This window comes from Macaca mulatta, chromosome 9 (genome assembly GCF_049350105.2).
Source record: "Macaca mulatta isolate MMU2019108-1 chromosome 9, T2T-MMU8v2.0, whole genome shotgun sequence".
Classification (NCBI taxonomy): Eukaryota; Metazoa; Chordata; class Mammalia; order Primates; family Cercopithecidae; genus Macaca; species Macaca mulatta.
In genome coordinates, this window is record NC_133414.1 from 127,952,431 (window position 1) to 127,966,422 (window position 13,992).

The following is a 13,992-nucleotide window of genomic DNA, read 5'->3' on the forward strand; positions in this document are numbered from 1 at the left end:
TTGGGAGAGGGGATACTAGAGTGTAGAGCAAAAGAATAAAAATTACTTATTGCTAGCATTCCAGGTAATTTTTCCTGATGATCTGTAGCAGAGAGCCTGTCTATAATAAACAACCCATGTCTTTACAAAAGCAAGCATTTGGATGAATACTGAAAATGTCAACAGGGTTGATAGAGCTAGAAAAAAGATTGAAATAGCTTACCATACTTTTTACAGAGCCTGAGGATTAAACTATGATGAGTATCTGTGTACATAATTCAGGATGAGCTTGTTCTTTGTTTTCTAAAAACAATCTAGTAGATTTTTCAAGCTCTTACAGAAATAAGACAGTGGTTCTACTCTTTAAATTGCAGCATTATCTGTTATCTCCATCAATTTGGAAGATGGGTAAGATGGGTAGATGGACTGATATGTCATAAAGCAAGTAAAGTAAAATGTTAATGGTAGGATCTAGGTGCTAGGAATACTGGTATTCATTATAAAATTCTTTTAACTTTGATACATGTTTAAATATTTAATAATAAAATGTTGGGAAACAATAAAATAAAATATCTTGACTTCACTGCAAGAAAAAAGGCAATATCTGTAGAGAAAATTTTTTCCAATATCATCATCTAGGTTTTCCCTGAACAAGAAAAATACTGACACCGATCTATGAACTAAATGACTATTTTTTTCACTCCTCATCCAAATATTTAGTGTATACACAGCCAATTAAAACTTAACACATTTGAGAGGAAATATATTCCAATGATTATTTGGGAACCATATTGGCTCTTGGGAACCAAATGCTGACACTGGTTATCTCATTGTTGAAGTTTAGTTTATTCTATATCTTTACAGAAAGTCCTTATATATGCCTGTGCTCATCCCAGTGCCCTACACATAGAAATCAGTTCATAAGTTATTTTGGTGATGATGATGACAATGATAGTAGGCTGGAAATGTGACCTTTAGCAACCACTTGACTCTATGAGCTTCAGTTAATTTCAGTAAAATGAGCAACTGGGTTCAAATTAACCCTTTCCCAGATTCCTCTCCTAGAAGCCCTGTGTTCTGTTGAACCTCCTCCACTATTTGTGCAGGGTGACAGGTTGGGGGAGTTGAGGAGGAGGTAGAGGCGGAGCTTCATTGGCAGGCTCCTGACCCCACCCCCACTGTGTGAAGGACAGGGTGCCAGGGGTCTTCTCTTGGCTGTTGAGCTATTTATTTCTCCAAATGTTAGTGTTTCTGTTCAGTTATTAAATTAGCATTCATTAAGAGTCTTCTTATAGCTTAAAAGTCTTCTTGTAGTACTTTGCATAATCTCAAATTTTTTTTATCAGGCTCCTTGTTTGAAATGTAGCTTACTAAATTTTTTTTTATCAGACTCTTTGTTTGAAATGTAACTTACTAAATGTCAGTGTCATGTGTACTCTCCGTTGGCATGAATAAGAGCATTTAAGGAGGTTGAGCCTGAGGATCGGCAAAGGCAGAAGCATCCTATGAGCATGGTGGATTTCTCTCATACAGTGGATTTCAACCCTGAAAATGAGTGACAGAAATGCACAGGAACTACTTTGGCCATCTCTTTTCAGGAGCAGCTAGTGATTTTTTTTTTTAATTTAAAAAATAGCATTATCTTTGGATTTGATTTTCTTTCCACCAGCAATTGCTTCAGCAATATGTGGCAAGTAATACTTAGACGTGGCCATTTTAGTTTCTTTCTGAAATGTGTGAACTCCCTTCTTTATGGCTTTTGTCTTAACCAGAGGTCAAAAGAAAAACTGTGCCGACTCATCCCTTAGATTACCCATGCACTAATCTCTTTTTAATATAATAAATTTAGGTGCTTGGGAGAAATTCTCCCTTTAGGGGGCTTAGAATAGTAAGGCAAAAGATATTAAGTAGGCTTTTTGGCATTCCTAGAGCTGGACTAATTAGGTTTCCTGCTCCCCCGCCCAGTAAACCTGCTGCTTCATTTCTGTATTTTCTGTGAGCAGCCATGCCAGACTCTTTGGTTAAGGTGGGATTTATGCTGTTGTTTATGCCTATGTTCACTGTGCAGCCACTTTGTCTTCTGATCTCAAAGTGGTTGAAAGATTGACATCGCCATGAAAACAGGACACATTAAGTAACTCTCCTGCATGACACTAAACAACCAAGCATGTCTCCAGTCACCCCGGACAGCATGGTCCCCGAGCGTTTTAGAGGCACATTAAGATGAAATGTGGACGGAGTAAATAGAGCTCTTCAGAAGCATAAATTGAAAATGATAATGATTGCTGTCACTTTGTGATGGAAGATTATGGATTTCATAGTTTATGGATTCTTCCTAATGAGAAGCAGATTAACTTTTCTCACTGGATCAAAAATCCCAATGGCCCAAATCTCCACTGCTGAAAAGAAGCTATGTGCTACAACTGGAAGTAGAATTTTGCCATGATCCTGCCTCATAGATGATTGACTATACCATTACCAAAAGAATACTACTAGAAAGTCTAAGGTTTTGAAATTTTTAAGTTTTCTACATTAGCCTTAGAAGTTTGGGCAGGATGATTAGATTGTTTTGAATAATCTAGAAATATTACATAATGTTTAAAATAATCATTTTCCCACAGTGTCATGGATGTCTTTCTTGTTTATAATGATAACAATAAGAGAACTTTGGTTTAATTTCATGAAAAGAGGAAAAGGAAAAAGAACCAGGCATTATATTAAGTGCTTTATATATTCATTGGTGTAACCCTCTTAATGATTCTGTGGAGATGATTATCCCACTTTTACTATTTAGAAAACCAAAACTCTAGAGAGATTAAATGACTTCCCAGGGTAAATACAGCTAGTGAGTGAGTGAGCCAGAATTCAAACCCAGGGACATTGGCTCCTCAGCCTGTGTGACTCTCCCTCATCACTGTGCTCCTGTGGATAAAGATAATGGAGCATAGCCCTTATTCCTAAAAAACCTTTAAACCCAAAGTCAAGGAGGAAGGCCCTAGAGGGTCTCTGCTAAGCAGTGGGCTTATGGTAGTAAGGACAATTTTATCTTTGCCGGTGACTTCAGAAATTTGGTGAAATGCAAATCTCTGCATGCCATGGCGCATCTACTAATGAAACTATGACTCAGCATATGTAATAGGAAGAAGCCCATGAACTCACAGGAAAAGAAATTAAACTCGTACATCTGAGCTCTGGACTTGGAGCCACAAGCCCTAAGATCTAGACCTAGCTCTGTCACTAACTAGCAGTGGGACCATGGGCAAGTCTTTTAGTCTCTGGGTCTTCTGTTTTCCCATGCAAAAAATGATGGGGTTAGATTAGATTCCTAGGATGCGTTTCACTCTAACCCCATTGCACGGTTTAATACTGCAAATTATGCTAAGTCATGCCAGTTTGGGGTGGGGAGAGCAAATAACTCGCGTCTAAGTGGTACTTTAATTTATCTTTTCAGCTGCTCAGAGCCATTGGGAAACTATTTTCATATGTATTGATTATTAGTGACTAAAAATAGTTAGCATTGCTCCTTAAATTTAACAAAATCTTAAAATTGTGTTAATGAAATCTTCTTAGCATGTTTGAAAGAGGTAGGTGGTTTAGAGTGCCCCCATTTTCGAAGTGAGTAAAAAGAAGCTAACACTACCAGTGAGAGGTACATTTCCCGTAATCTCAGAGATGGATGGGAAATGGAGTCCAGGTCTGCTGGCTCACAGTGTAGTACTTTCTCCTCTGAAGACAGTTTTTTAAAGCAAATTTCCAGTTTCTAGCAGCCTCTGAAATTTCTATCCCTTCAGACTTTGTTTTTCTTTTATAATTCTGCCACCGTATCTTCACACTTGTAGAAATACATCTGTTGATATAATCTTAGCACTTTCTTTGTTAGAGGTGGCTAGAATAAGAAATAGAACTACTGAATTACATCAAAACTTCATTATAAAAATCTGGCATGTTAGTTGCCCTTTAACCTCAAATATAAATATTGTTTATAGCCAGTGTATGTGTCTTCACAAAGAAGAAAGAAACAGTGGCATTCATGGTAAAATAAACTAGAAAATTAGGCAGATAGCCCAGGAAACAACAGAGATAAGAACAAATATCTGAGATTCTTGCTAATAAATATGACTCTGTGTCAAAAAATATCTGATATTAAAAGACCTTAAAATCAACAGAAGGAAATAATTTTCCCTTGTTTCCAAAATAGAGTTATTGTGAATCCTCCCTTGCTACTCTTACTCATTCAAGAAACGTGTAAACGTATCTATTATATGGCAGCACTGGATCTACTATAGTGAACCAAACAGAGTTCCTGCCCTCATAGAGGTTACAGCCTATGCAGAGACAAACATTCATGCAAATCAACGCATGCAAATCAACTCATACTTACAAGTTGTGTTAAAGTGCTATGAACAAAGAACAGAGAGGTGAAGTAAAACAGATGTACAATTGCTAAGTTTAATATTTGTCCACAGCAGTAATCGAGTGATAAACATAGTCATTAAAATGCCCTTTCCTCAATTCTAACATCTCTGTAGTGTTTGACTGTCGATTATTCCCCACTTCACCTCCCCACGTTCTGGAAACTTTCCCTTCCTCTGTTGTTTTGTGCCTTGACCCATCACAGGTACCCACTTAGAATTCACTTAGCGGCAATGGCTGTAGAGCACCTCCTTTCTGTGCATCCTCAGCTTCGTCTGCCCCTTGCATACAGGCTTTCCCCCAGGTCTGATCCTTAGCCAGCTTCTTTTACCCTTTCCACTCATTTAGGGAAAACTTCTTTGCAGCTAACTGCCAATCCTGTGGGTCTTCAGCCAACACCTCTCACATGCTGAGCACCGGCATCTCAACCTGGATTTCCTCCCGTTCAGATAAAAAGTCAGCCTTCCTTCCCCCTTTCCTCTATCACCTCCCACCATTCCCCGGACCAGCTCTTCTCCCCTGACTTGCCTGTTTTTGTAAAGTCTGTTTCGGAGTGGCTCAAGTTTGAAACCTTCAAATTAGCCTGTCTTCTCTCTCTCTGCCCTTTTACATCTCAGTAATCATGAAGCTCCATAGGTTTTACCCCTGGAGCGGACAGGGAAGACATCTTATTTTTTCCATTCTTATTCCCTCCATGCTTTGTTCTGGGAGTGGTTGCTTCTCACCTGGGTTGCTCCCAAAGGAAAGCACAGCTCTAATCATATCACTTCCTCATACTTTTGCAGACTTTTCATTGCCTGTTGAAATAGGTCCAGACGTTTACTCTGGCATGAAGGGTCCTCTCTGACCTCTCCTCAACTTCCCGTCCGGGTTTAGCACCTCAGAGTCCTAAGCCTACCTGCGCAGCACCACTGGCTACATGGGGGTCCTTGGACAATTATTTTTAAACTCTCAGGCCTTCAGTTTCTTCATCTACAACATGAGAAGAATGACTAGATAAATATCTTTGTGATGGCTGCTGGGCCTATCATTCCATACATATTTTTCTTATGATTCTCTGAGTGCAGGTGTGGTCTGCCATACTGTTGTTTCTTGTACCTGAAATCCTCTCTGTTAGCTGCTTGTTTTCAAAGCCTGGTTCAAATGGTATTTCCTCTTCCATGAGACCTTTTCAGTCCCCTCCGTACAAATGTGACCTCACTGTCTTGAAATCCCATGCCTTCTAACATATATCTGCACCTTCTAACATATATCAAACTTGCTGTGTTCTTTTCATTATTCCCCAGTAGTAAGCTCTCTGAAGGCAGTGGCTGTATCTTATTTTATCTTTGAATCCCTAGCTGCTAACAAGTTTCTGGTACTTAATAGTTGCTTGATAAATATTTAATTGATGAATAAAATTATCTTACAATTTTGGAGACTCTTCACCATAAAAGATATGCAAAAGATGTATACTCCACAAATGTCTACTTTACAACGTAAAATTTCGCTTCAAGCCCACAACCCCTATAGACTGGATTTTGTGTTTTTATATTTCATGTAAGATGGATCAAGCTACATATCTCAGGGATAGAAATCAAGCCCCAAACTGTACTTTCAATGGAATACATCTATGAAAACTAACTTGTTTAGATTTAAGGTTCAATGAACATGAGAATATTAGGGAAAGATGACACAAAACAATAAAGCAATTTATATTTCCAATGTAGCATGTCTGAAACCAATCATAGAGATCTTCTGTTTTCATGATTTGAATACTGATTTATTCCTTGGATAGTAATTTTTTTAACTATTTTATTTAAGTTTGAAAGAGCCCAACTCAGTTCTACCCTTTATGACCAGAAAAATAAATTACTTTGAATTTTATGGAAATGTCCACATATTAGTTATACTCAGGACAGATAACCTCACAAAAGATAACTGGCAATTAAAAAGCATCAATTGTTGGTGGTGTCATTAAAACATACTGGTTGGAAGACCGGGCGTGGTAGCTCACGCCTGTAATCCCAGCACTTTGGGAGGCCAAGGCGGGTGGATCACCTGAGGTCAGGAGTTCAGGACTAGCCTGGCCAACACAGTGAAACCCATCTCTACTAAAAATACAAAAATTAGCCAGGCGTGGTGGCAGATGCCTGTAATCCCAGCTACTGGGGAGGCTGAGGCAGGAGAAACACTTGAACCCAGGAGGCAGAGGTTGCGGTGAGCCAAGATTGTGCCATTGCACTGCAGCCTGGGCAACAAGAGCGAAACTCCGTCCCAAAAAACAAAACAAAACAAAACATAAAAACAAAAAAGCCATAAATACTGTTTGTTGTGAATCTATTCTTTGCACCATAGTGTTCTTTGAGTTACTATAACCCTACAGGGCAGTAGACCCCAACCTTTTGGCACCAGGGACGGGTTTCATGGAAGACAATTTTCCCACAGACCTGGGGATCAGCGGCAGGAGTGATGGTTTTGGGATTAAACTGTTCCACTTCAGGTCATCAGGCATTAGTTACATTCTCATAAGGAGTTTGCAACCTAGATCCCTCACATGCACAGCTCACAATAGGGTTCATGTTCCTATGAGAATCTAATGCCTCTGCTGATCCAACAGGAGGTGGAGCGCAGGCTATGATGCTCACTCACGCCCACCCATGGCTCACCTCCTGCTGTGAGGCCCAGTTCTCAATAGGCTACAGACTGGTACTGGCATGCAGCCTGGGGTTGGGGGTCCTTGCTATGAGGTATGTACAGTTGACCCTTGAACAACATGGGTTTGAACTGTGTGGGCTCATTCATATGCAGATTTTCTTCTGTCTCTGCCACCCTGAGACACCAAGACCAGCCTCTCCTTTTCCTCCTCCTCCACTTACTAAAAATGAAGACAATTAGGATAAAAATCTTTATAACGACCTATTTCCACGTAATGAATAGTAAGTATATTTTCTCTTCTTTATGATTTTCTTAATAACATTTTCCTTTTTCTAGTTTACTTTATTATAATAATACAATATATAACATATACAACATACAAAATGTGTGTTAATCAACTGTTTATATTATTCATAAGGCTTCTGGTCAACAGTAGGCTATTAGTAGTTAAGTGTTCAGGGAGTGAAAAGTTATACAGGGACTTTAACCTGAACATCTTGTTCAAAGATCAACTGTGTTACCACTTTTCTTTCACATATGAGAAAAATGAACTTGTGGATATTAAGTAACTTGCTTATAGCCACATAGTAAAGAATTATGGAGCAAGAATTTAAAACCAGAAAACTTTTACATCACAGTGCTTTTTATAGATGTTTTTGTTTTTGTTTTGCTTTTTCATTTCTTAGCTATAAGAAAGACCATTAGCTGTTTGTGTTTTGAGGATAGCACAAGGGTTTTCTTTTACTGACCACTGTCACTCTAAAATGACATGCTCATGATCCTCCCATTTCAGACTTTTAAATTTATCTTTCTGTCACTTTTAATTGTGAGAAATTGATTAATATGTAAAGGAAACAAAGAGGAAAATAAGGATGAGAAGCTTAAAGAATAGTGAACATGGGCCCGGCGCAGTGGCTCCCACCTATAATCCCAGCACTTTGGGAGGCCATGGCAGCCGATCACAAGGTCAGGAAGATCGAGAACATCCTGGCTAATACAGTGAAACCCTGTCTCTACTAAAAATACAAAGCACTAGCCGGGCATGGTGCCTGGTACCTGTAGTCCCAGCTGCTTGGGAGGCTGAGGCAGGAGAATGACCTGAACCCAGAAGGCGGAGCTTGCAGTGAGCCAAGATCACGCCACTGCACTCCAGCCTGGGCGACACAGCAAGACTCCTGTCTCAAAAAAAAAGAATAACGAGCATGGCTAATTAAACATGCTGCAGAAATAAGTCAGTCTTAAAAGTTAACTCAAGAATACTTTCAAGGCTGAGCAATTAGAAACAAACTCACATGAAAAATCAGAATTCATGGAAATGAAAAATGAGACCGCCAGCACTGAAACATGACCAACACATTTTTCTTTTCTTTTTTCTTCTTTCCCACCTGCCACCTCTTTCTGGTATTGCTGGAATTGACTGGTAAATAATTAATGTGGTCAAAGAGGAAAATAGGAAAAAATTAAAACTCGTCAAGACAACTTACAAAGCCAAAGAGGAAAATCAAAATGTGTTGCAATAACCAAGCTGCCTCTGAAGCAACAAAACAACACAACAAGAATGTTGTGGGTATGAATAAAATGTTAAAGGTCAACCATTGTGAAAGACAGCATGGCAATTCCTCAGAGATTTAGAACTGGAAATACCATTTAACCCAGCAATCCCATTACTGAGTGTTTATCCCAAGAAATATATATAATTCTGTTATAAAGATACATGCATGCATATGTTCATTGCAGCACTGTTCATAATAGCAAAGACATGGAATCAACCCAAATGCCCATCAATGATAGACTAGATAAAGAAAATGTGGTACATATACACCATGGAGTACTATATAGCCATAAAAAGGAATGAGATTATGTCCTTTTCAGGGATGTGGATGAAACTGGAAGCCATTATCCTCAGCAAACTAACACAGGAACAGAAAACCAATTACTGCATGTTCTTACTTATAACTGAGAGCTGAACAATGAGAACATATGGAAACAGTGAGGAGAACAACATATACTGGGGCCTGTTGGGGGAGGGAAAGAAGGGGGAAGAGCATTAGGAAAAATAGCTAATTCATGCTGGGCTTAAAACCTAGGTAATGGGTTGATAGGTTCAGCAAACCACCATGGCACACATTTACCTATGTAACAAACCTGCACATCTGCAACATGTACCCCAGAACTTAAAATAAAATAATATAAATGTTAAGGATAAGTTTGTGAGTTCCTTCATTATTTCTTGTGATAGCTAACACCTTGGTTTATATAAAACTGCCAATTAGTAAAAAAAAAAAATTACTTTTAATTGGTTATGAATTAAATAGTCCTGCTTTACATAGGTTTGGGAGAATTTAAAAGAAGGTTGCTGCCTTCATTACATCAGGCTGCTTATAGACGCTAATAAAATATTAGAGTCTAGGTGACTTAAACAACAAACATTTGTTTCCCACAGTTCTGGAGGCTGGAAAGTCCAAAACCAAGATGCCTGGCCAATTTGGTGTCTGGTAAGGGCCCTTTTCCTGGTTTGCAAATGACCACCTTCTAGCTATATCCTCACATAGCGGAGAGAAAGGACTCTGATTTCTTCTTATAAGGGCACTAATCTCATCATGAAGCTCCACCCTTTTGACCTGATCTAAACCTAATTAGTCCTCCCCAAAGACCCCCACCTCCAAATACCATTATATCAGGGATTAGTGCTTCAATGTATGAATTTGGTAGGAGGTGGGGCACAAACATTCAAAGACAGGCGCATACAGGACGGGATGTGGTGGGAGTCAGCATTCTGCAATGGGGTTGCGTGCAGACCAGAGATAAAAGATACCAAATGCATGGAAATCTCCCGTGACTGGTTAATAGGGTGATAGACCCGTGATCCATCGAGATGTCTTATTTAAGGGGAACGTGTGGGCGATCTTGGTTGTTATGGCCCTGAGGTAAGAACCAGATGCCGGATACAGCTCAAGTATAGCTACCCCCACGAGTTATGGGCCCGGAGCGAGGAGAGTAGCACTCTTGTGCGGGATATTGATTTCACGGAGGATGGTGAACAAGGGATTCCTAAGTGAGGGGGGGCATCCGTGGTGAGGAGGATTATTTAATGAATATGTGCTATGTCCGATGAACGACTTAATGCACTATGGACGACTGGCATGGATTGGTTCGGTTGATATTCATGGGGAGGACAAGTTAAGCTTGAAGAGGTCGTGCTATGTATTATTGTTGGAGCTTGTATTAGGATACTTGCTTGTAAGCATGTTGTCTGGGATGTTAAGTTGATATGTAATAATATGTGTTATGTACAGTTAAGCATATATAGTACTATATATTATACATGCTGGCTAGCAGTAATGCACGAATTACATAGTAATATTGTGAGTAGGTTGGTGTTAGGGTTATTTTATGAAGTTTATGCAACATAAGAATGCAGAAAGTAGTTTAAGTTAGAATGCCAGCTTTGGGTGTTGGTGGTGGAGTTAGGTACTTTCTTTCTGATTGCCCTAGGAAGAGTGTTCATTTCTGGTTTACAAGACCAGTGTATTAGTTTATACTACGAGGGCAAGTTCATTTGAGTAGGTTGTTTTCGATTAGGGAGGCCAGTGGTATTAGAATTAGAATTGTGATGAAGTATATTATGGATGCTACTTGGCCGATAGTGGTAAGGGGTTGGGTTACTGGTTCGCTTCCAATTCAGGTAAGGGTTAATAGGACTGTTATTAGGAGTCAGAATAGAAATTGGCTGAGTGGGCGGAATATTATGCTTTGTTGTTTGGATTTGTGAAGTATGGGGATGGCTGCTAGGATGAAGATCGATAGGAAGAGTGCTAGTACGCCTCCCAGTTTGTTGGGGATGGATCGTAGGATTGTGTATGCAAATAGGAAGTACCATTCTGGCTTGATATGCGGGGGAGTATTTAGTGGGTCGGCTGGAATGTAGTTGTCTGGGTCGTTTAGGAGGTTGGGTGAGAGTAGTGTTAGTGTCGCTAGGATAAAGAGAAGGAGGACTAGGCCTAGGATGTCTTTGGTTGTGTAGTAGGGGTGGAAGACGATTTTGTCCGAGTCGGAGGAGATTCCGCAAGGGTTGTTTGATCCTGTTTCATGTAGGAATAGTAGGTGTACGGTTGTGAGGGCGATGATAATGAAGGGTAGAATAAAGTGTAAGGTGAAGAATCGTGTGAGAGTGGGGCTGTCGATGGCGTATCCTCCTCAGATTCATTGGACTAGATTGGTTCCGATATACGGGATTGCTGATAGTAGGTTTGTGATTACTGTTGCCCCCCAGAATGACATTTGGCCTCATGGGAGAACATAACCTATGAAAGCTGTTGTTATGGTTATAAGAAGGAGTATAATGCCAATGTTTCAGGTTTCTAGGAGGAGGTATGAGCCGTAGTAAAGGCCTCGACCGATGTGTAGGAAAAGGCAGATAAAGAGTATAGAGGCACTATTGGCGTGGAGGTAGCGAGTGATTCAGCCGTATTTTACATCTCGGGTGATATGTGCAATTGAGGAGAAGGCGGAGGAGGTGTCTGGTGAGTAGTGTATTGCTAGGAGTAGGCCTGTGATGATTTGTAAAATTAGGCAGGCTGCAAGAAGTGAGCCAAAGTTTCATCACATGGAGAGGTTGGGTGGGGTGGGTAAATCAATGAAGGAGCGATTAATTATTTTTATGATTGGGTTGGATTTGCGTATTGGAATCATTGGTGCTTTTATAGTTGAAGTACAACGATGGTTTTTCGTACCATTAGTTATGGTTGGAGTCCATGTGAAAGCGATGACGTATATTTTGTTTGCATTGAGTGTTTTATTAGTTATGGGGTTTGTGGGGTTTTCTTCTAAGCCTTCTCCTATTTACGGGGGTCTGGCGTTAATTGTTAGTGGTGTAATTGGTTGTGTGATTGTTTTAAGTTGTGGGGGGGCTTATATGGGTTTAATGATGTTTTTAGTTTATCTGGGGGGTATGATGGTTGTTTTTGGTTATACTACTGCAATGGCTATTGAAGAGTATCCTGAGACATGGGGTTCTGGATTTGAGGTTTTAGGGGGTCTTTTAGTAGGGTTGATAATGGAGGTGATATTAGTTTTATGGGTTTTAAGTTTGGATGAGGCGGTAGTAGTGGTGGTTAGTTTTAGTGATACTGGTGACTGGGTAATTTTTGAGGGGGAAGGGTCAGGATTGATTCGAGGTGATTCTATTGGTGCGGGTGCCTTATATGATTATGGGCGTTGATTAGTGGTAGTTGCTGGTTGAACACTATTTGTTGGTGTGTATGTTGTGATTGAGATTGTTCGGGGTAATAGGTTATATCATTAGAATTAGGGCTAGGGTAAGGGGGATGAGGAAAGAAAGGGAATAGAGTTTGATTATGCCTTTTTGGGTGGTTACAGTTATGGAGGCAGTGATGTGTGCTTGTGAGATTATTTTAGGTATAGATTTTTCTAGTCATGTCGAGTCTAATAGGAGAAGGGCTAAATTTTGGCTTACAGGACAAACTCAGCCTCCTTCTGTAGTTAAAAAGAGTGGATGGGTTCTGAGTCTCAGAATGACTAGAACCAAGGTATCTGGATCTCTCAAGCAGGGAGCGAGAGATCCAGAGACCTTGGTTCTAGTCCCTGCTCATATTACCCCTCCTTCATATTTATTGTAACATGTTGTACAAACCTAACCAGAAAAAGAAAATAATATAATTCACCAGCAGGCAGTACTGCACAATTCTGCCACCCAGAGCCCTCAAAAGGCAGACAGAGGGGAACTCCTTAGATCCAAAAAGGAAAATTCAGTGACTTGAGAAAATATATAAAAGGTTAAGAGTGGGTAAGTGGCCCTGCAAATTCCTTCTAGTCACAGAAACATTTTTCTGGGGGTCACCTCATAGGGCCAGTGGTCCCTCAGCAAATCCAAAAGTGTGGTCAAATTTTGATCAAAACTTCATGTTATACTGATAGCTGGTTTAATCTCGGGTCCTGCCATAGACTATTTAATGGCGTCATAGTATCTACCAAAGGCATTTTTGAGTGTGGATGTCCCCTTACTCTTAATGAAAGTCCTGGTGGAGGAGCAAGTGCCAGCAGTAGAAATGTAATTCTATAAAAGGTAAATGTTGATTACAATTATATTAACTCCTTAAGGCCACAGTGATCATTCTCTAAGAGCTTGTAGGGAAAAAGTTAATGGCCCTCTGAAAAGAGAGTAATTTATCTCCTTTTATCCACTTTATAATTTGTAAGTGAGCATAGCCCATGCAAGTTGAGCAGGCTTCTCTCCCTGATGGGTGGCATATCCAAAGCTTTCATGCAGGTAAAAGCACTGGAGTAAACCTGAGAGAGCTCATCTTCTTCCTTAGGAGCTGGGACTGAAGCTGGTCCACAGGACTTCAGGGAGGTGGTTTGAGGAATCCTACATGGTCCCTGGGATCATCATTTAGAAGCCTTGAGGGAATAAATGGATTCTTGTTCTCTAAACCTGCTGTCTGATATAATTTGAATGGAGCCTTGAAGCCCCTAAAAGTCTGGATGCAGTGACCATACATTCAGTTCCATTTATTCAACAAGCCAGGCAAGGATCATCAAATCAATAACATGACTGTGCCATCTGCCTTCCCTTTGCTCACCATCACAATGAAAAATGACTCCTTAAGTGTTCTGCGAGGCAATTAACTCTGAAGGAAGAGCTGTAATGGAGAGAGGCTGAGTTACATTTGTATTCAAAACTTTACTGGTAAAATGGAAAGGAAGCTGTTGTCCATATTAATAGATACATAAAATGTATAAATGGGGTAATTTGGTATTACTCTATTTATGCATAATATTATACAACTGCAGAAACACAGAGCTAGGAAGGGCACTGAAATGACATACGGCTCCTCCAACTGTGTGCAGTCACAGCTGGCGACCCTGTCCAGAATCATCTTGGACAGACAGACTGTTTCTAAAGACATTCCCAGAAGTCATGCTGATGACTTCCGGGACTAA

The 13,992-nt window shown here is 40.0% G+C and overlaps 1 protein-coding gene and 1 pseudogene across 4 annotated transcripts in view; one reads left to right on the forward strand and one right to left on the reverse strand.

The window, feature by feature from the left end:
• The window catches only part of ATRNL1 (attractin like 1), an 831,070-nt gene that overhangs the window by 730,799 nt on the left and 86,279 nt on the right, over positions 1 to 13,992 (forward strand). The window lies entirely within an intron of this gene.
• On the reverse strand, positions 10,378 to 11,860 carry LOC144331353 (uncharacterized; annotated as a pseudogene).